The sequence below is a fragment of the Pantherophis guttatus genome, chromosome 8 (assembly GCF_059756535.1).
Source record: "Pantherophis guttatus breed Tessera chromosome 8, ASM5975653v1, whole genome shotgun sequence".
NCBI classification, from domain to species: Eukaryota; Metazoa; Chordata; class Lepidosauria; order Squamata; family Colubridae; genus Pantherophis; species Pantherophis guttatus.
In genome coordinates this window covers 52,117,518-52,126,743 of record NC_142070.1, presented here as the reverse complement: position 1 = coordinate 52,126,743, position 9,226 = coordinate 52,117,518, and the positions used below count along the sequence as shown (strand labels likewise).

Here is a 9,226-nt window from a genome sequence, read left to right as displayed (position 1 = left end):
AGACTTCATACATTACACAAACCAGAAATTATTCTGTATGTAAAGAACAGAGAAAATACAATTTAGTTTTTAGCCAAAGTATATATGAAGTAAAGCAACCATAGCAGTTCTAGGATTACAAACCCATCATGACTGAGATAATGGGTCTGTTTTTCTTTCCAAGTAACTTTTTTAGTTTCACTACATGCCTTAGACTGAGAAAAAAGGATATTATAAAAAGTAAGAAATATGCAAAAATGTTTTTGCTTCTACTATGTAAGTAACATTGAGGATCAGCAGTTCTGCAACGTACAACTGGAGAAAGTTGACCACCATTTCCCCGCAGTATTCAAGGATTCCCTGGGTTACCACAATATGTTAAAAGTTTAAACATATTGTTAACATGTTAACATGTTAAAGTTAAACATTCAGAGTCTAGAGATTGTGTTTCTTATTTCATAATCATGAGAAATATACTTCATTTACTGTTAGAACTGGTTTATTCAATGGCTGTTCAGGTACAGCATATTAGTCTTCTTTCTGCTACTCTGCATTTAATAAAATCTCCAGCTATAGATGACCCTTAAACAGTTTAAATTCATGATTAGTTCGAAAGCCATTATTTGAAAGCTACTCTCCCTCCCTCTCTCTTTCTCTTATCTGTCTGTGAAAAGTGGGAGGCAGACCGTTTTCAAGTGGAAGACATCTAATTTTGCAATCTGTGCTCTCTGAAACTTTGCAGTGCCAGCAAAATGTTTGCAGAATAATAACCATGCATTTGCCATTGCCTGATATGTCTTCTATACACAGTACATTTAGATTGCTTTGATATTTGCCCAGAGAGTCCTGTATTTTTTCCTCAATGACAACTGAATTATTTAATGCCTGATTTTTTTTTTGGGACTGCAGTCTTAGAAACAGTTTGGCAGTGTGACCCTGACAATTCTCACATAAATAATGCATATCTAGTCCATATTTCAAGTGATATGATTGGACCCATAAAAGTATTTGAACAAGACTGTTTGTTATTTAACCCTCATCCACCCAAAAACTAATCAAACTCACACAAGGCTCTGAAAGACAAACTAATAAATCTTTTGGAATAGCTATAGAAACCTTCAAATTTTATTTTGAAAAAGTGGTAGTAGAGATGGTGGTGAAGGATTTGTGCCAGTACAGAAATATTGAATGGCCACAACTATACTATAATATGGAGGCAGTGTGGTACTTTGAGCACTTATTGATGGTTGTTTTATTTTTATTATATATCATATTCTAGGTGGTTAAAAACTAGCATAAAACTGCAAGAAAATTTATACAAATGTGTAGCAAGAGTTAATGGAATCAGATCAAAACACGGGGCCATTTGACTACTTTGATGACTACCAATTCCTTCTGCTTCAATTGGCCTTGCTACTCTGATATGTAATCCCAAGACAACACTCACTGTAAATCAGATTTTGAGGCCAGTTTTCCCAGCAGTAATGTCTTCCAAAAGATATGGAGTTCTACGTTAGTATTAATGAACTCACGCTTTTGGAGAGACCTATATCAGAAAGCAATCAAATTTCTGGAAAGATCTGTAGGCTTATCTATATATTTGGTTTGCCCTGATGCAAAGTTACTTCATTATTTGTCAGAAACATGGATTTTTAACCGATTGGTCACCATGGCCTTTTTTTGTTTGTTTGTTTTGTTCCACAATAAACTTTTGCTGGTATAAATGGTTCTGTGTGGCTGAGCTCTGGTGTTCCACTTCATTGCAGGCAACACCTCCAATTTGGTTAATGTTCATGGCTGTGAATACCCTTCTTTCCCTCAAGTCACTGATAGTTACTTCCATCCCAGATTCCAATCCAGAGTTGATCAGAACAGCTGAGTGGGAAAGAAAAAAAAGTTGGAAAAACATGCTGTTAAAGATATTCTTGGCTCATAACTGATGTTATGGGTTACTGAGCAGAGTACGCCTTGACTATGCACATGAAAGTGGGCTGAGAGTGAATAACCACAGTTAATATACTGACACACTGAGTTGTGGTAGTCTTTTACTTTTAGAAGAAAGTAAAGCAAAGTCCAATAACAATCCAAGTCATACACAGATAAGGCGATAGTTAAAATATCAATTCAGGGATATTCCAAATAAAAAGTCTTCTTACCAGTTGTTGTCATTACACAATAAAACAGTTCTTCTCGAGTTTCAAACAGGAACAAGTTCAGTATTAAAACATTCAATAAATAGTAGAAAGCAACAAGTAGCAATGATCAAACAGTGATCATGCAGAGAGATCAGGTAGAGAGTAACAGCAAATAAGCAGATAAAATGGTACAGTGTTTTTTTTAGCCATGATTCAGGCTTCCCGTTAAGTACATTGGCTACAGAGCTTAGCTAATCAGGATACAGAATGATGCAATACAGTCTTAAAGTAATATAATACCTTTAGACAAACGTATTGATAGTTTATATATTGCCTGACCAACTAGTTAGACAATAGCCATTTCCTAACACATGTCATGGATTGTAAGAAAAGTGATGAGGAAAGAAAGAGAATTCCTCCTTTGGTCTCCAGTTTCAGGGAACATCACATCATGGTATGAAGAACTGACACCAGAAGAATCACAGATCTTCTGCTGCCTATAATTGATATCAAAGAAGTCATTGATCATCCATTTTCTTCTCTGCTCTTCTTCTGCTTCACACTGAACTTTTCTGTTTTATTGCTAAGACAAAAAAGCTTGGAAGTGCTTTCTTTAAACCAGCAAAATTTCAGTTAGCTTCTAAACTGGATAACAACACATTAGTGCTGCTATAAAGAAGAGCTTGATGATAGCCCAACACAGAATTTATATTTAATGCTTAAATTATTTCTGTTCACTGATTACATATTTACTTGATCTGCTTGGACTTATGGTACTGTATTGTTTGTCTTCAAATACAAGTTGAACTATTATGTTGCTAAGAAACCCAACTGATTTGTCTGTTCCTAACTTTCCATATAGTTAATTGTCTCATCTTTCATTTTCTCTGAATCTGTGCTTTAGTGCATGCTGCAAGTTGAGTGTCCATCTTGAAAGGTGGCCCAACTTTTGAAATGTGAAACTGTGATTTGTGAATAGAGTAATCTGGAATAATTTGTAGCTGCCCTTTCCCTATTATTGTTTTATTTCTCCTCTTGGAGTTTCCAATCAAAAAGGGTTATATAATAAAGGTACTGTTTTGGTTATGTGATGAAAGTAATAAAATTGTTTTTGTGAAAGCAAGATAAGATTGAACAAAATAATTTAATATCCAAAGAAAAGCTATTATTAGCTGCTGAATTCTGAATTGCTTGGGGAAAGAAATGAACAGGACTACCATCTGCTTAGATAGGAGGAAAAGGAGAAACCAACCTTTATTTGAGAGCCCCTGAGTATTGATGAAAAAAAGGAAGGGCACTTGGAGTAGACGGGGCAATTAAAATAGCTCTCACTACAGAGTCATGCCATCTGGATCTACAATCCCAGAATAAGTATCATTATCAGTATTGCCTTTGAGACTAATTTTATGCATGTTTTTCCTAAAAAATATTACCCATGGTTTCAGCTTGAAAATAAGTTCATCTTTGTCTACCTTTCTTGCCTACACACTAAAATCATTTTGGTTATGTATGAAATAGTTTTAAAGAATCTGTTAATTTTATCTAAGTTATAAACGGGCTCCTTTTGCCCTCCAATTTTCTAAACAATAGACTTCATTTGAAAATGTTCCTGTCTTTTTAATCACAATAATTTTAGCTTGATACCTAGCCACTTTCTTTTTCATATTTTAAACTTTTTTCCTGCTTATTATCTCACTGAGTGGCATTTAGTAACAATACTGTGGCATATTTACAGAGCGTTGACAATTTCTAATTTATAACCCTGAATCAGTTCTTTAAATGATGTAGATGATTGCTGTGGTTTAATTGCAGAACAAAAGTTAATTTCTTAGTGATATTGGTTTAAATCAGATGAGACTAAAAACTGCAAAGAGGTTTGAACCATAGAGAACTATAGAGAAAATTTGAACATTATGTATATAATTTCACAGCATTCATCACATAATTTGTAGTTGGGAAGCAAATTTGATTTTGCATACCTAGTTCTAAAAACAAGTGGCAAATGACTCACAAATAGCATTGCACTAAATGTAAACCTAATAAAATATAATACTGTTACCCTTTTTAATACATTTTCCCAGTTTGAGCTTTAATGGTGTTCAATTTTATAAATGATATCCTGTTATTCATTAATAATCTATAATGTTTTAAAAAGAGGACCATATTAAGGTGTTCTCATTATTTCTATCCTTTTCCTCCCTTAAAAAAAGGTATTTGTATTATTGACATTTTTAAATATGCAAATTGATTAGAAAGTACAAGTTTTCATTTTTGCCTGGGCAAAAAGGAAGAATTTCAATTAAATGTTAATACATTTGAATATATCTGCCTCTGAAATCAGAAGGCCTAGATCAGTGTTTCTCAATCTTGGGTACTTTAAGAGGTCTGGTCTAAGGTTGAGAAACACTGATCCATATGATCAGTTATCACCCATGGGGATGAAAATGAGCTGCTTCTATAAGTATATATAATTATACCGTATTTCCCCCAAAATAAGACCCTGTCTTATTTTTTTTTGAACCCTGAAATAAGCGCTTGGCCTAACTGCCATGCGTTCAAAAGCCCGATTAGGCTTATTATCAAGGGATGTTTTTTTTTTTTAATTTGATTTATATGCCGCCCTTCTCCGGAGACTCAGGGCGGCTTACAATGCATTAAGCAATAGCCTTCATACTTTTGTATATTTATACAAAGTCATCTTATTGCCCCCACAAACTGGGTCCTCAATTTACCTACCTTAGAAAGGATGGAAGGCTGAGTCAACCTTGAGCCTGGTGAGATTCGAACTTACAGTAATTGCAGCTGGTGTTAATCACATTGCTATCAGTCTGCTGAGCCACCAGGCCCTTTGGCGGAAACAGGGTAATGACAGCATTGACTGATATATGAATAGTTCCAGATTTACAACAGTTTGTTTAGTGAGCATTTGAAATTACAATGACACTGAAATAAGCGACTTATAACTGTTTTTCACACTTATGACTATTGCAACATCCTCAGGGTCATGTGATCAAAATTAAGATGTTTGGCAACTGACTTATATTTATGACAGTTGCAGTGTCCAGGGGTCATGTGATCAGCTTTTGTGACATTCTGACAAGCAAATAAATGGGAAAGCCAGATTCACTTAACAACCATGTTACTAACTGAACAATTGCAGTGATTCACTTAACAATTGTGGCAAGAAAGGTTATAAAATGGGGAAAAACTGACCGAACAAATGTCTCACCTAGTTACAGAAATGTTGGGCTCAGTCATGGTCATAAGTTGAGGAATCCCTGTAATAGTGGGTTGGAGTCAAGCAGAACTAAAAACATTGGATAAGAAGGGAGAAAAATAATGACAATGAATCATGTCCTTTAACCATGCAGTGATGTTAACAGACTACTTACCAAGGAGCATGTTGCAAGTATACTAGATACAAAAAAAGAAAAAGATGCATTGGAAGGATATCTGAAAGACAATGAAGACAATGCACTGAAGATAATATACCAATAATAATAGGCATCTTGGTTGCAATCCTGAAACATTCAAAACATCATTTGAACATTATTGACATTGACAAAATCCCTATCTGTCAATTGCAAAAGGCAGCTTTATTTGGAACAGCTTACATCTTTGACAATTCTTCTAATATCATAAAATATCAACATCTGCTTATCCCAGGTCTTTGGGAAGAACTTGATAAGTGGACAAAATGCCAAATCCTGTGTAAACATCTGACTGTATGATCAATATAATAATAATTTATTAATATATTATTATTAAATACATTATTAAAAAGATTTATGTTCAAATATCAATGTCTAGGCCATCTAACTATTGAAGCGCAGTATCTTTATATTAAAAAAAAAAAAAACAGATACTGGACCTGTTTATGCCCTCAGCTTCCAGCTGGTCATGATATGATCTACAGTTTAATGTTGAATCCTGCAGTCACATTGAGGGGAGGATACTATGTCTCATTTATACAGAGTCCCAGCAGACACCATGTGAGGTGTGAATCTGATTCAGGATTCTGAACAGAGTATTTGGCCAATTTACAAATTTAAACAGTGTTTAGTTATTTCAACTAAATTTACAATTTCTATACTTCCCTTTTTTGCCATGATATTTATTCTCACCTATTTTTTTTAACCAATATTACCCTTTATTCTCATCTCTAATCTTAACCAAATTCAATTTTTCCCTTCTATTCTATGTTGTACCCCTTCCCATTGTCATCTATTTTTATATTCATCCTCAAATTAATTAATTATGTAGTCTTACAATTATTCAATTCTTATAGGAATAATAAACCCACTTATTTTATAACATACATTTCCTTTGATAATACAATCCAACATTTTAGTATAAATCAGTTAGTTATATAACTATCTTTTTTTCTTTGTATATTAATCATGAACCAAATAATTTTCCCCATATGTTTATATAAATTCCAAAAATATGAATATGGATATTCCAATTATTTCTGTTTTCAGGCAATCCAACTTCTTACAAATCAATTAATTATGTTTACATGATAATAATAAGCCAAACCTTTTCCCCATATGTTCCTCCAAACCACAACTTAATCATTTCTGCTTTCACCACAATATACAATTAAAAATATTTCAATTATTACAGTTTCCCTAGTTAAATTTAAAAATGTTCTAGCTGTTATCTTCTAATCACATAGCTGTCCCCATATATTGCTCAAAGCCACAACTTAGTCATTTCTACTTTCACCACCACATACCATTAAAGGTATTTCAATTGTTACAATTTAAACTTATTCATATTTCTAAAAACTTGTCATTATCTAAATTTCAAAAATGCAAACAAAAATATTCCAATTATTATTCATTTTATTTTTACAGTCATATGATTTCTCATTATTTCTTACTACAATTTATATTTCAATTCTAAGTATATATAGCATATTTCTTTCATTTCTTTCTCTTTTTCTCCCTTTTCATTTTTATTTTTGCCTTTTTCTTTCCCCCTTTTTTCTTTTGCACTTTAAAATCTTGAAATCTCCTATTTTGCCCTATATTTCTCACTAGGCTCAAGGTTGACTCAGCCTTCCATCCTTTCGAAGGTAGGTAAAATGAGGACCCGGTTTGTGGGGGCAATAAGCTGACTTTGTATAAAAAAGAACACCGTTTGGGGGGGGGCAAAGCCCTACTAAGCAGGTATATACCAAAGTGTTAAGGTTATTGCTTAACGCATTGTAAGACACCCTGAGTCTCCGGAAAAGGGCGGCATATAAATTGAACCAATAAATAAATAAATAAATAAATAAATAAATAAATAAATAAATAAATAAATAAATAAATAAATAAATATTTCCCATTGTTTCCCATCTCTTTTCTCCTTTTCTTATTTCCCTACTGTTTATCCCACTGTTTATCCCACTGTTTATCCCAGTGTAATCATTCTGTATTTCAAAGTCCTGGACTCTTCTATTTTGCCCTACATTTCCTGTTGTTTTCCACCCTTTTTCTTTCCTTTTTCTCTTTTTACTGTTAATCCAAGTGTAATCATTTAAAGTTTTTTATGTTCTTTATATTCTACCCTTCTTTGTCTCTTTCCACCTTTCTGTTTTTTCCATTGTTAATCCCAATGTAATCTCTAAAAACCTCCTTTTTATTGTTACTATCCACATATTCAATTAATTTTTCAAAATTAATCTCATTGTCTTTATCTTCTTCTTTATTTTCAGTCTCTATGTCTTGTTTCTCCATCTTTATTTCCTTGTCAGCTTGAGCATGCTCTATCTCAATTTTTGGGTCCTCAAGTTTCGATTCTCCATGTAACATTGTAATTATTTCTCTTATTTCCATTTTCTATGGCGAGTACATAATTGTCATTATTTTTCTAATTTCCTGCACCATTTTATTCTTTCTTGGTTGATATTATTCGAATTTTAAAAGTTTTGTTGTATTCCTTTTTTTTCCCCCTCCCAAAGTCAAGTTGCTTGCAGACAAAGCAATCCTCCCCAAAAGCTCTCACAGCTGTTATCATTATTAAAGTTCAGAATTTTCCAAAACAAAGGTTCCAAATTGCAATGTTCTTTTTTCTCCTGAAGATGTCTCTTTACAATCCACAATTCCTCTTAGTTGTCTGATAACTAAGTGGATTGTTTCAATCCACGTTAACAATCTTTACTAGCTTCTTTTTTCTTCTTTTTAACTTTGAAAATACCAAATTGATTTTAGAGTCCAGTCCAAGTTGAACAATCCTTTTCCCCCTCTTTTTTTTCTTTTATTTATCTTTTAGTTATACAGCATTTCTGTTGCAGGGCTTATTGTCCAATTTTCTTTTGTTTTTCTTAACATTCAAAAAAAGGATCTATTTATTTTCTTTCCAATCCTTTAGCCAATTTTGGGGTTACTTCTTCTAGTTTTTAAAGTTTTCCAAATAATTTTATTCAAAAGTTAATTTTCTTTTTGGGTTTTTGTCCCTTTAAATTCCGCTTCATACATCCTCTTTTCTTCTCCCCATGCCCATTGGCCGCTATTTTTATGCTGGCTTAAAAGTTTTTTTTTTTGTTATTTCACCTGTGGGTTGGCTGTCACTCACCCAGCTTCAAAAACCCTGTTCCAGTCACTGCTCTTGCTCAATACTTAGCCTAGTTGCTCCAGCTTCTTGACAGCCGCAATGGCTGCCGCTCCCGCTGCTGAATCGTAGAGAGTTTCCTCTGATCTTCAAGGAACTTGCCTGTTCCTCTTGGTTTTCTGAGGTGCCTCTCCTTCTTCCCCGTCCCTACAGGATGTTTCCGGTCCGAAGACCCCTTGGCAGCAGTTCGTCATCTGGGGTTTTGCAGAGCTCATCGGAGCCCGCTAATTCCCTGACTGTCTCGCTGTGATGCTTCCGGTCGAATCGATCCATTTGGCTTTCTATTGGGCATTGATGTTAAAGTTGATAAAAAATAATATTAAATTGATGTTCCATTGGGTTCTACTAATCTAGTTTAAATGTTAATTTATATTACTAGTCATTTTGATATGCTATATGCTAAATTAATAAGTATTGTTAAAGTTGTATTATTTTTGACACAGAATGAAATAAATTATAATTAAATAAAGTTTAAATATAAATATAAAAAATAAATAAAGAATGATAAGTAT

General features: G+C 33.4%; 1 long non-coding RNA gene across 2 annotated transcripts in view; it reads right to left on the bottom strand.

Annotated features, from left to right (window-relative positions):
- Positions 1-819: 819 nt before the first annotated feature.
- The window catches only part of LOC148112635 (uncharacterized), a 28,027-nt gene continuing 19,620 nt past the window's right edge, over positions 820-9,226 (bottom strand). Inside the window, exons 2-3 of one of the 2 annotated variants that reach the window (XR_015729276.1) lie at positions 5,344-5,421; positions 820-1,854 (exon numbers count right to left, since the gene is read on the bottom strand). This is a non-coding gene — a long non-coding RNA (uncharacterized LOC148112635). Of the gene's footprint in view, positions 1,855-2,011; positions 2,612-5,343; positions 5,422-9,226 lie in introns of those variants that run through there. The other variant, XR_015729275.1, reaches the window with a different exon arrangement.